A 15,000-nucleotide genomic window follows, 5' to 3' on the forward strand; every position below is an offset into this window, starting at 1 on the left:
TGTCAAGATCGGTGGAGAAATATGGCTTTCAGGGGCGGGGGCATTTTTTCTATATGTATAGTTTGTTTAAAACTGGTTCTGTTCCGTCAAAAAACATGGCCACCATGGGGTCATTTTCCATATAATTAATGTAGAAAAAGAAGCTTGTAAACACCCTTAAAGTTACTTTTTTTTGCCAATCATTATGAAACTTAGTCAGAAAATTTGTATTATTGATTTTTCAGACAAGTGCGAAATTGGTACTGATAGGGGGGGGGGAACTCTAGAAGTTTCCATTTTAGACCAATCTTCATGAACTTTGGTCAAAACTTTTGTTTCCTTGACACTTTTGAGTTGTAAAATGGTTCTGGTAAATCAGTATTAAAAATCATGTCTACCAGGGGGTCGGGAACCATGTCTACCAGGGGGTCAGGAACCATGTTTACCAGGGGGTCGGGAACCATGTCTACCAGGCGGTCGGGTTATTGTCTATATATGCTTATATTAAATACTTTGGAAGACCTTAACCTTGACTTGAAGTCAGCCTTTGTCATATAAATGTTCTAAATTATTTGCACACGAGTTTAACTCGTCTTTCTTTTCATATCATTCCCTCAGGTGAGCGATCCAGGACCTCTTAGCCCTCTTGTTTGTGTTACTTGTTTTTGTTGTTTAAGGACATGTCCTTAACTTTAGTTCATTTGTCTTACTTTTTCTGAATAAATACTGACGAACAGACTGAAACTTATAAGCTGTTATGTTGTTTTATAAATCATCTTTTTAAATTTGATATTAAGAATTAGAGATTTATCATTTAAATAATCAGCTTCTATGCGAAGATTTGAAGCTCAACTTTTGTTAAATCTGACATTGAATCGTTTTTTAATGCCCACCATTATAGTATCTGCTTGATACACCACTGCAGCTATTAAAGTGTTATCTTGAACGCGCTTGGCGGTCTTTTAAATGTAAGATGTTTAGTTGTCTCTAGTTGAAAATGTGATTTTTTTGGTGAGTAACTAATTTGCATTTAACCGAATTAAATACCAAAACTAACCTACTTACATCGATACCGCAAAGAAACGAGCGTTTCAATCCTTATACATGTAATTACAATTATCAGTCTGCATGTGCATATGTTTTTAATGGTTTGGCGAAGAGACAATATAACTTTGGATTTATTCCTGCATGAATTTAGTAAGTGCCTCTTTTTTGACTGTGGCATAATTAATCCAAGTAGTCCCACGCTCGATTTCCTCGTGCGACTTTTCGAAACTACATAAGTTGTCTCCCATTCGGGTAGGTATCACGAGTATCCCGGGTAAAAAGCGGTCCGTCTTAATGTGTATATGACTCATATCCGCGAAAATGACAAAAAAGTGCGGATATGGACGAATATAAGCAATATCGACACTTTTTCTGCAATGTTTATTTCAATGTTTAATGGAAAATACACAATATGTATTAAATATGCAAGGTAAAAATGTCTTATATTTGATTGTTACTATATATTATAGTGTATTGGTACGTAAAAATATGCACGTAATTTTATTGAACACATGATATGGTAGTGCTACATTTAAATGTTTCAAGAATGATTATAACCATTATAGTTGCGCTGTTATTGAAAAGCAATGCATGTCCCGGTAAAATTTTAGATTTTTCGTTAATATTTCAACAGTTCATATCCAATACCCCGATAAGTTTAAATACGAAGCCTATATGTTTAAGATTAATATTACAGCTGTTACATTCACTTATAAAACATTATATTAACGAAAAATCTAAATCAATTATCTGCAACTCATCTTGCTACCAGTTGTTTATAAAATATAATATACTATTCGATATTTTACATGACTCACCCACTCCTCTAAGCCGAAATGATCCGTAAAACAAAATAGTGTCTTTGTGTCTTATGAACGAATCTTCACTAAAACTAAATTAAGATTCACATCGTAAATCGAATCATTTCTGTCGTCAGTTGTTTAAACGAAAGTACGGTTGATATTCAAATGCATTATTTTTCTCTTTCCGGGATATTGTTTTAGTAAGGTGATGCTGCATTAACAAATATAAGTGTATATGAATTAAAAACACCAAAAAAATAAACCAAAAAACGAGACATTTGTAATGGATTTTCAACATTAGGCAATAGAAAATAAATAACTAGATTATCATCCAAATTTTGGGGAAAATAAGGGCGGGTGGGTGTATTTTTTTATTTTTTTTTCATTTTATGTGACGGACATATTATTCATTATAAGTAATGAAATGTTCATGAATGTGTTGGTTTATATGCATAACGCTTACATGTATGCATGTATGTTAAATAATATAGAATAAAAGAAATACATTATCAAAATTTGACTATATCTATTGTTTTATTTTACCCTTTTAATATCATGTTTAACTTTTTCTGACAAAAATACGATAAATACCTCACGTCTATCAAAAAATGACTTGCATTTGGTGGCTGAATTTATAGGAATGGATAAAACTATAGGGGAAATGTATATTTTTATTATCCCTTTGACCATGGTGTGGACAATATGGATTATGACTACAAAACATGCTACCTGTCTGATACTTACGAATGGAAATATAGGGCAGAGGTGACAGGGATATTTTCTGGAAGTGGCTGTCTTAATGATTGCTGCTTTATTTCATGTTTTCGTACTACTTTGCGCTGATGTAAATTTTCAGTAGAAATTTTGATTTGGTCAACAGAGTTTGGACCGATTCCGTCTCGAAAGTGGTCAAATTAGACGCGAGTATACGCCGTCGTAAACAAATTTTTCGGCTGATTGCTATCATCCAAGCTTTTCCTGTACATGCGTCCTTATGCGATTTATGTAATTTTACTTTTTTTTTGAAAATTTACCGATTATACCGCTAAAATTATGGCATTTAACGATGGAACAGTAATTTTTCCCCATTGTTTTCCTTAACACCGGAAGTAGGTATACATACCCGCACGAACGACAACTCTGTCAAGATGGAATTACGAAAATCTGGACACATTGTTTAAGAGTTTAACTAAAGATTTTTGCTGTGGTAATGACGTTATTTCGTAAAAAAATGACGTCATTTCACAGTAAAAAGTGAAAATTATCGATAATTTTCAGTGTTTATTTTTACTGTTTGAAACAGTTAAATTATCAGTTTTCATTCGCTAATATTTCTCAATAAACCACCGGAAAGCATAAAATAAATAGTAACACTCAAATATAAGATATTTTTAACTTGCATAAAGTTATTATAGCACTAAAAATATAGATCCTTTATTGGATAAACCACATTCGTCGATTTTATCATATTCGCGCATTTAAAATCATCATTTATTTTCAAATGAAAAATGCCACTTGAAACAGTGACATTTTTAGACAATATTTACTGCATTCATAACATTCCGTATATTTAAATACATTCAACATTTTGTATTCAAATTTAAATATAACCAGGAAAAAGTAACATCATTAATTACTTGTGGTCTGGCGCTAATCGGCCCAAAAATACTTTGCTATTTTCTAAAGCATATTGTATATCTAAATACTAAAGTGTTCAGACGACATCAAGAATAATAATACATTCAGTATATTATATAAACATTATGTAAACTTATACAACAAAGTGTGGTGTCGGCGTGGTTATATTGCTTGCGGTGTGTAGCCCTAAAACAATCTTCTGGCACTTCGTCATGTTCGCGGATATGAATTTAGAGTTGGAAAAAAGATGTCTATTAAATTGTTATATTTTGAGACAATAACATATTCATCACATATTGTGTATTTTTTTTTAATATTAAATATTGAAATGAACATTGCAGAAAATGTGTCGATATTGGCTGTATGCGTCCATATCCGCACTTTTCGGCCATATCCGTGGATATGAGTCATATACGCATTTTAGACGGACCGCTTTTACCCGGGATTCTCGTGGTACCTACCCGAATGGGAGACAACTTATGTAGTTTCGAAAATCCCTAATAGTCAATCAGAATAATGTACACTAGTGAAACATAGGGCAATTATTATCATGTAATCAATTGCAAGAAAATAAAATGCCATTAAAGTCAAGCGTTACTTTTTATATTCGCCGTGCATTTTTGTCGTTTTACAATGATGACTGCACGTATAATTGGCGATCAAATGCATAATTCGCTTTCAATAACACATTAATAATCCGGTTGAGTATATATATATATATAGGGTCAGACCATAGACCAATCTAGTCAAAGGGTACGTGTATCACAACTCATATAAAACTATACCGGCTCGTAAACAAATATTCAAATTTTTATGCCCCCCGGTAGGGTGGCATATAGCAGTTGAACTGTCCGTCAGTCAGTCTGTGTGTCCGTCCGTCCGTCCGAAAACTTTAATGGCCATAACTTTTTCAATATTGAACATAGCAACTTGATATGTGTCATACACGTGCATCTCATGGAGCTGCACAAATTTAGTGGTGAAAAGAAACGGTCAATTTCATCCTTCAAGGTCAAATGTCAAATATTTGGCGTCTGTCCGTCCGTCCGAAAACTGTAACATTCGCCATAACTTTTTCAATATTCAAGATAGCAACATGATATTTGGCATGCATGTGTATCTCAAGGAGCTGACCATTTTGAGTGGCAAAAGGTGGAGGTCAATGTCATCCTTCAAGGTCAAATGTCAAATATATGGCGTCTGTCCGTCCGGCCGAAAACTTTAACATTGGCCATAACTATTTCAATATTGACGATAGCAACTTGATATTTTGCATGCATGTGTATCTCATGAAGCTGCACATTTTGAGTAGTGAAAAGTGAAGGTCAAGATCATCCTTCAAGGTCAAATGTCAAATATATGGCGTATGTCAGTCCGTCCGAAAACTTTAACTTTTTATGCCCCTGAAGGGTGGCATATAGTTTTTGAACTGTCAGTCTGTCTGTTCGTCAATCAGTCTGTCTGTTCGTCCGTCAGTCCGTCCGTCCGTTCGTCCGCCCGTCCGAAAACTTAAACATTGCCCATAACTTTTGCAATATTGAAGATATTTGGCATGCATGTGTATCTCATGGAGCTGCTCATTTTGAGTGGTGAAAGGTCAAGGTCATCCTTCAAGGTCAAGGGTCGAATTTTGCAATATCAAAGATAGCAACTCGATATTTGGCATGCAAGCGTATCTCATGGAGGTGCACATTTTGAATGGTGAAATGTCAAGGTCATCCTTCAAGGTCAATGATAAAATATATGGCTTCAACCCGGCAAAGTAGGGGGCATTGTGTTCGTGAAACGGTTGAAGCCATTGACATAGCTGAGTAGGTGATTTCGCTTTAGTGAAAATTTTGACGGACGTCGAAGACGACCGATCACATTAACTAGCCCTGAAATAGATCTACAAATAGCCCAATTTTGTGCCACATTTTAATAATTTTCCATTTCCTCATAAACGAATCATTTGACCATTCAAAAAAAATAAGATCGAATAGCAGAATGAACATTTATTTCAAACATGTACTATATACATGTACACTAGAGTTTCAGGAACAGAAAATCAAGAAAGAAAATACAAAATAAACATATATATTTGTGCCCGTGTAAATATTAAATATAAGATTTACAACAGTCATTTCGTTTAAAATATTGACGTTTGAAATGAAACGTTAATAAATATTTTGAAAGAACCATATTTTGAAAGGAACATTCCACAATTTACGAGGATTTCATAACTAAGTGATCGCCATGTTTTCAAACAATAAGTGACGTTTCATTCATTCTTTTGCAATCTGACAATGAAATGAAGAACATGATTAATCTATTTTTTGACAAGTTTGCAATGTCTTTAAATGTGTACAACAAAATGAGTGAATTTATTTTAGCAAAGAAAAAAAAACAACGTTTAACTAGTTCATGATCAATTCCAATAACAAGAATATCAATTTTTTGTTGATCATCGACACATTGTAAATAAAATTCGAAACGAAACTTCCAATTCGCAAGAAAGCCGAAATAAAAAATCTCAGGTTCCATACGCCTCAGACTGGTAGTACATTACCGTCGGTATCCCATTTGGTGCTTCCATGTGTCTTTGCTGCCGAATCCGATGAGAATTCCATAGATGGGTAAAATAGTTCAGATCATGTTGTATTAATGGTATGAAACAGAATCTCAAGAATTCTAAATGCACAGGATCATCAATCCGAAGCAAGCCGCTGTCTACCATATCCTTTAAATAGTTCCTCCAAAACACAGTAAAACTGACTCTAAAATTTACCCAAAAAACGTTCAATTCTTTTATTACCAGTGGATCTCCCAGTCATGTAACTGTTCATTCCAGACATGTTATCTCTGTCATTAAACCTAAACGCTTTCTGCAAAGCCCGTACCTAAACGTTTTCTGCCCCTGCATCGTCACAAACCAGACGTGGAACGCAACCAATCTGTTTCACAAAGTTAACAAAGAAGCCCGCCATAATTCGATGGTCATTATTCGAATAACATGCCTCCAGCCATAATATGCATCTGGAAAATCCATCAACCGCCCCGTGTATAACAATTACAAAAGTCTTTAGCGTAACATACCCATCAATGTGAATAGTAAAATTAGGGCCTTTATTGGTATAGACTATGCGTCGCAGGCGATGTGAAGACCTGAGAGCAACACCCTCAGGATCAATTACCTTCAATAACACCTTTTTGTTTCTTGGGTAACTTTGACATTTGTGATTGTGTTGACCAGTTTCCATAGAGTTTTAAAACCACATTCAGCCATCCCTCCTTTATATACTGAGCGAATCGCTCGTATAACGTCTGGAAGAGGAGACGACGCGTTGCGTTTTTTAGCCCTAACCTTCGCAGTATACGTTTCAGTTGACTCAAACTGAGAGCAGTGTTGTGTAGGAAAAGCAAGAATCCACATATACCCAGACGCGTATAGCCCTGTTTGTGATAACGCGAAATCCAAACATCCCTTTCTTGATTTGAAAGTACAGCTTACCATAAGTCAACATATATTAGTACCACTAAGACACAACTCTGCAATATAAAAAAGTTGTGAGTCGTTATACACACGTTTTGCATGTATTAGTTAAAGAGAAATATATAAATGAATCAATCGAGATTTAAGCTCTCTCAATGCTCAAAAAACCCAACGAACACATAAATATGTATTGTTTGCAAACATTGTATGTTATTTTTACGTTTATACCAAGCATTCCTGCTGTAAAAATGGACTGTCTGAGGTCTTGCGTGTTTCGAAAGAATATACCAGAAACTAAAATTCTGTTCGACGCCCGGAAGTAATGAACCAATGTTGCAATAATGTGATGATGTCAGAATTCCATGACGGCATGATATGAAAAAGGTGTCATTACGTAAAAAAAACTCATCGTGTCGACTAAAACTATGATGGCAAGTCATTCTCACAAGAGCATGACGCCAAAAATTATGTAGATTTATCGACTTAGATCATGTCGACCAAATATTTTTTCGGGAAAAGCCGGACACATTTACGTCGAGACTTCAACTTAATGTCGTTATGACGAGTAAAATTAAGGTGGGAAAAGCAACAAAAATATGTCGACATACCATGTTATTTCACAGTAAGTCGATATAAATTATTCCGGCATGACCACATTATTGGGGTGTACCATATACGTTTCCGTATATATGGTATACACTGATGCTGTTATGATGTCAACATTCTATGACGGCATGATATGAAAAAGGTGTCATGGCGTCAAAAATAACTCATCGTGTCGACTAAAACTATGATGGCAAGTCATTTTCACAAGAGCATGACGCCAATAATTATGTTGATTTGTCGACATAGAACATGTCGACCAAATATTTTTTCGGGAAAAGCCGAAAACATTTACGTCGAGACTTTAACTTAATGTCGTTATGGCGAGTAAAATTAAGAGGGAAACATTACAAAACTATGACGACATACCATTTTATTTCACAGTAAGTCGATATAAACTAATCCGGCTTGACCATATTATTGGGATGTACCATATTTTTGACGGCATAGGCATTTTTCACTGTTGAATAAAATTGTGTCGTTGTGTCGTATGAACAAATCTGCATGAATACTACATTATAGGCATTTTTTACTGTTGAATAAAATTGTGTCATTGTGTCGTATGAACAAATCTGCATGAAAACTACATTTGGACTCAAATCGTACATCAAATCATTTCTGTCTTCAGTTGTCAAAACACCTATATACTGTTTGATTCCAATAATGTCGCTTTAATGTAATTACCATTTTTATTCATTTGCTTCTTAATATTCAATCAACTTAACTTGTTTTATTAGTAGCACAGCCCCATTAATATTTTTATTTAGTACTGCCCCTGGAATTTGTTCATGTCATTATGTCATTATGGAATTTTGTGACGTCATACGACCGACTTTCCCAGTTTTAATCTACATGCAAAGGTCATTGGGTTTATAACGTTCCATTTTATTTATATTTTTTCTCTGATAGGCTTTTCTTGTTTGATTTAATTATTTTTAATTTTTTGTTAGCAGTCACATAAACAACCAAGCTATGTAATATGGAATTTTTACACCCATTATTGCTGCTTTTTCCTGTATTTGCGCGATGATTATCTGAGATATTAACTCCATGACGCTATATTCTCAAATCATTTTCTATAAAGAAGGAATTTAGTTGACAATTGTTAATAGTTTTATTTGATCGTTCGTCAAAAAGTTGTAACTCTATTACCCTTGTATCTCCAATGCAATTGAGTAATTAAATAGTAATTAAATTGAATGCGTTTTAATTCCCTTTTATTATTGTTTTATTTGAGTTACAATGCTATGACGTTAAATTTTCTTTACACTTAAATGTTGTTTGAATATTGCTGGGCCAAGTGTGAGGGTGAGCGCTCTATAACCAGGTTTAAACCCCCAATGCTTTCCATTGACCGTTCCAAGGCGGTGACCCCAGCTTTATTCATATTTTGTGTTTATGTTGGTTTGTATTGTGCTGTATTGTGCTGTTTTGTACTGTTTGGGCAATCGGTCACTTGCCTTAAATAAAGGACCAACTAATTGTTTTTAATGAAAATTCAATACTGCTCCAGCAGCTGGAGTTTCACTTCTTTATATTTATATGATATGAAAAAGTCGTCATGGCGTAAAAAATAACTCATCGTGTCGACTAAAACTATTTTATCCCATTTTCACCGCGACATTGACGGTATAACACGTTGAGGAATATACTTGCTTGTATTCAACACTGTGGAATATACCTGTCGCGTGCACGGACTACTTTTCAAATGACGTCATGCGATATGCGCTAAAATTAGGTCAATATTGTTTGGTTCATTGATCGAATTTTAAGGTCACCCATTGGAAGAAAATGTGCATATTTTGCAGAAAAATATATTTATGACATATTCACCAAAAGAAATGTTGAAATAAAATATAAATATACACGATTTTTGTTTTGTTATTTTTTTATCTATATTTACTTTACCACTGAATGATTTTTCATAAGAAACAAAGTCGACAAAACTTAAGCTTCAAAATTATACGACCTTCAACCTTTAAATCTAGTCATATGACATACTTTTTCGCTATCCGTGTAATAAATCAGCTGATTGATGGCGTCATAAAATGACATACTTATTGCGTCATTTTCCCCATTTTTTTTGACGATTTATTATAAACGCGACTTATTTCACATGTTTTCTACATGTACTGTATATTGACATATCTGAATTGTCAATTGATCACATTTTCCATATTTCGTGTAATGTGCATTGTTTATAACCAATGCATATACTTTTGACATTTAACTTAAAAATTAAGAATGTACAACAAGCCATACACATATCGCACAATTCATGAATAATCTGCTATGTTTGCTTTCCTATTTAAATCACGTTTGGCATAGAGCTGTGTAAAGTATAAGATGGTAAAAATAGCACCACACTGAAATTGGGAACGTCCCATTTTGTACACGGGTATTTTCTACTCATTTATCTGTTGTGTACTGGAATGTTTTCCATTCTTTGTGTATTTATATATTAAATTATTTTCTTGTACAATAAGGACATGTACCATAGATAAATAAAACATTGTGCAAGTTTAAACATAATTATGTTTGTATTCAGAAATCTGCAAATGCAACCGAGTTTACCAACGGCTATTATTAGATAAACTGCTCCGGTTCGCAGTAATGTAGAGTACATGACGTAGCGTGCGACGAAGAAGAAAGTTTATTGAGTTCATAAACTCATTTGCATAAAGTGATAGAATGGCATAAGGGTCTTTTTTAACTATGCTAAAATAATTATTAAAGACCCTAGATGCAAAATCGTCAATAATTGAGTAAAATGGATTATTAGATGGATTTTAAAGGATAATAAAAGGTAAGATACTAGTTCTTACGTGTTTTGATTTTTGTTTGTACTTTTGTCGTTCCCTGTTCTCGGCCTCGGGGAAATGATTTTAACATGGGCGCCATTGATGCATCGGATCACACACGGCATACCCATAACATTATATAAAAAACACGTTCTGCGCGTCCTTAAATTCGTCGTCCGAAGTCGGAAAACGTATTGCCCTGTATATTAAGTCAAATAAAGTGTCAGTCGCTGCAATTGTCTGTTTACTCGTCAAAATTGTCAAGGTCGTCGATAGTTAAAGAAACTTCAGCGTACAGTTTATATGTAGTATTGACAGACCTGTACAAAGTCGCGCCAGTCAAAAATCATAAAAAGCGACATTTAAAGTTATGGTAGCCAGAACTAGGTCGTCGATGGTGTACATATATGTTGACATCGACAGCATTTTGTCTGGAGCAATCGCCGCCATATTGGATTTTGATCATTTTCTTTCGAAAATAAAATGAATTATAGTAAAGTAAAATCTTTTTTTCGCGGTCGTAATGTGTTAAAATTCGCATACTGCGTAAAATTGAATCGAGGCATATGGTGATATTTATACTTGTTTTACAGTTTGTGTGTGAATTTTTTTTAAAGAATTACAACTTCCGGTTCCGGTTAATGGACATCTGTTTTTAGAGCTAAGCTAAAAAAATATTAAAATAATATTCTGTAGTGATTTAAAAGTGCCAAAAAACATTTTCTTTAATAGTGCAAAGTGCAGTGTTAATTAGTTTAGTGAGTCAATGTTGAAAAAAGTGGTAATTCAAAGGATTAGTTCGGATTTTGTGTGTATTTTAAATCGGCTTGGTGAATGCCATCTTGAAACTCTATACGATCGCGATTAACGACAGGTGAAAATCGCTAGTCCAAGGTATAATATCAGTTTATATGAATGGATAATTGAAATTGTGAGTAGTAAACAATACAAAGCTAAACGCTAACGTGGTTTTCACTGGAAATTTATTTCTTTGATACGTCGAAAAGTAGTGACAATTTCGAGCAAGGTGGACGCCACAAGGTGGACGCCATCTTGAAAGCTTATCGGGATTTACATTAAACAAGTAAGTTACTACGCAAAACTGAATGAAACAGGGTAATAGCTATCGCATTAAGAAGGAACGGTGTAGTTTATTTATACCCTTATTCATAGTGCTGGTATTACATTGGAAAGTACTTTTAATCAACAGGGTAATATATTGCATCATTCGAGCATGGTCGGTGGTGGCCGCCATTTTGGAAATTATACCCGTCAACAGGCAATCTAAGTTTACTACCATATACTTCATGAAAGTGACTTTAAGTGTATCAAGAACGAGGGTGCGGTGCAGAACTCTCTTGCTTACGCTGATAATAACATTGTTATTGTGGAACTTTGCAACACCTAAAATGTCTCAAAGCCAACAGCAAGGCAAAAGGAACAGAAATACGAAGGGGAATTCAATATCCAGCAGTAAACCCAACGAGTCTACGGAAGGCTGGGTTTGTAAACTTTGTAAGAAAAAGTACACAGTAGATTCAGCAAAAATTGTGCAATGTGAGTAATGTAGTGAATTTTACGCTCATCATGCCTTAAATTATCAAACACGGACTACGAAAGCTTTAAGAATCCGCAGCTCCATTGGTTTTGCCCCAGTTGTGACGAAAAGGTTTTGCGAAATGTGAAGCAAGAAAGGGACATAGAGGAACGTTGTGCTGCATACATGAAAAAAATGGAAACCAGAATAGTAAAACTAGAAGAGGAAATGCTGAAAAAAGTTGACTATGAGCAAATAACCAAAATTGTGGAAACAGTGATCAGTGCAAACCCTCAACCAATCGCCCAGGAAGGGGCCAGTAAACTTGAGATTGAGCTAGTGGACAAAAAGATATCAGAAATAAGAAAGTCAGTAGAGGACCAGGCGTACGAAATCAGGGTAGCGTAATCTGCAAACTGATGGAAAAATTAATTCGTAAACGGATAGTTGACCATATGAACTCTAATGACTTATTCAGTGATAAGCAGTTTGGATTTATTGGAGCCCGATCAACCAACCTACAGTTACTCAGAGTTATGGACCACTGGACTAGTATACTAGATCAAGGAGGCGAAATTGACACAATATACACAGATTTTATGAAGGCATTCGATAAGGTCAAACACAAAAGATTAATATACAAATTGGAAAAATATGGCATCAGTAAACAAACATGTAAATGTGTACAGAACTTCTTAACCAATCGTAAACCAAGGGTACAAGTCTATGGGAGCTATTCACAATGGCACGATGTCACCTGCGGCATTCCTCAGGGTTCCGTACTAGGACCTATCCTATTTGTGGTGTTCATAAATGACTTCCCAAAATGTGTGAACTCCAGTGTTTTTATGTTCGCGGACGATACAATATATACCGTGAGATTTCGACCAAAAATGATCAGTTAATTCTCCAAGATGATTTGAATAAACTTTTTGAATGGAGCAATAAATGGCTGTTAAAGTTTCACCCAGACAAGTGCAAAATATTACAAATTTCAACAAAAACCCCAGAAACAAGATCATATACTATGCCAAAGTATGAAGGAGGCCTCGTTTCTCTAGAAAGAGTTGAAAATGAAAAAGATGTTGGTGTAACAATAAACACAAAATTAAAATTTGATGAACACATACAAAACCAAGTAAATAAAGTCCACAAAAAGATGGGATTAATAAGACGTTCATTTAAATTTCTAAATATTAGAAGCTTCAAATTATTATTCAAGTCCATTGTAAGACCACATCTGGAATATGCGAGCAGTGTATGGAGTCCATCAAAAATTAAAGACATTGATAGCATTGAAAACGTCCAACGTATAGCAACCAAAATGTTACCCAAACTTAAGGATAAGTCATACGAGGAAAGACTTAAATTGATTAAACTACCCACATTGAAATTTCGCAGACTACGGGGGATATGATTGAAACATACAAGATCTTTAACAATATCTATGACAAAAGAACAACAGTTTGAATTTTTACTCTGAACACAAATACAAATAGAGGTAATCCATTGAAACTTTTAAAACAAAGACGCCTAGATAAATATTGGATAAACCACCCGATGGTGTACGATCATAACTGTGACTATAATGAAATAACCGGAAGCAAAACACTGAGACTACTAAGTAGCGATGACAAAGAAGAGGCCACTACAGAGGTCCAAAAGACCTGCGGTGGTAAACCACCTAAGGTAACCTAAGGTAAGGTAAGACTATTTTGCGTACCAGAACAAATACATGTATATCACTACGCATGGTAACATTTGTTAGATTTTAAGCGCTTTTATGACTGAATTAAAATTATTGTTAAGGTTATAAGATCTATTTATGTTAGAAAAAATCGTCGCGACACGTTGAAAAAATCAAATGGGATAAATAGAATACTAGGATTAGCGTTAAATACAGAGAAGATTATGTTGCTCGGCTCGAACACCGAAAGCGCGCGCCAAGGCTCGCGCTTCCGGCGTTCTAAGCCTCGCAACATAAACTTCTCTGTATTCAACGCTAACCTAGTATTCTCTATATGGCAAGTCATTTTCACAAGAGCATGACGCCAAAAATTATATTGATTTGTCGACTTAGATCAGGTCGAACAAATATTTTTCGGGAAAAGGCGGAAACATTTACGTCGAGACTTTTACTTAATGTCGTTATGGCGAGTAAAATTAAGTGGGTAAAACCTACAAAAGTTTGTCGACATACCATGTTATTTCACAGTAAGTCGATATACATTAATCCGACATGACCTTATTATTGAGGTGAACCATATACATGTACGCTTCCGTACAAAACTGCCTAAATCTCTGAAGATATTTTATCCTTTAACTACGGAATCCGGATAGGGCCAAGTTGATTGTCGTGTGTCGGCCTTTGAGGTCGACGCACGACATTCTCGCGACATTCTCTCGACGCTCAATACGACGCACGACAAGCATGCGACAATCAATATTTGAGTGTCGCATATCGCGCTGGGTTTTAGAGAAAAAAAATCGCAGAAAATTTGACTGTCGACTGATTTGTCGCGCTTCGTATTGAGCGTCGAGAGAATGTCGCGAGAATGTCGTGTGTCGTCCTTCGAGCGCGACACTCGACGTTCTCGCGACGCTCAATACGACGCGCGACAATCATGCGACAGTCAATATGATATATCGAGAGAATGTCGCCTGTCGACCTAAAAATCACACGACATTCTCTCGACGCACGACATTCTCTCAACGCTCAATACGATATATCGAGCCAATATCGCGCAATTGTCGCTTGTCGACCTAAAAAAAAACAGGTCGACACAAGACATTCTCTCGACGCTCAATACGACGCACGACAATCATGCGCCAATCAATATTTGAGTGTCGCATATTGCGCTGGGTTTTATAAAAAAAAATCGCAGAAAATCTTGACTGTCGACTGATTTGTCGCGCGTCGTATTGAGCGTCGAGAGAATGTCGCGAGAATGTCGCGAGAATGTCGTTTGTCGACCTTCGAGCGCGACACTCGACATTCTCGCTACGCTCAATACGACGCGCGACAATCATGCGACAGTCAATATGATATATCGAGAGAATGTGGCCTGTCGACCTAAAAATCACACGACATTCTCTCCAAGCACGACATTCTCTCGACGC

This window comes from Dreissena polymorpha, chromosome 1 (genome assembly GCF_020536995.1).
Source record: "Dreissena polymorpha isolate Duluth1 chromosome 1, UMN_Dpol_1.0, whole genome shotgun sequence".
In the NCBI taxonomy this organism is placed as follows: domain Eukaryota; kingdom Metazoa; phylum Mollusca; class Bivalvia; order Myida; family Dreissenidae; genus Dreissena; species Dreissena polymorpha.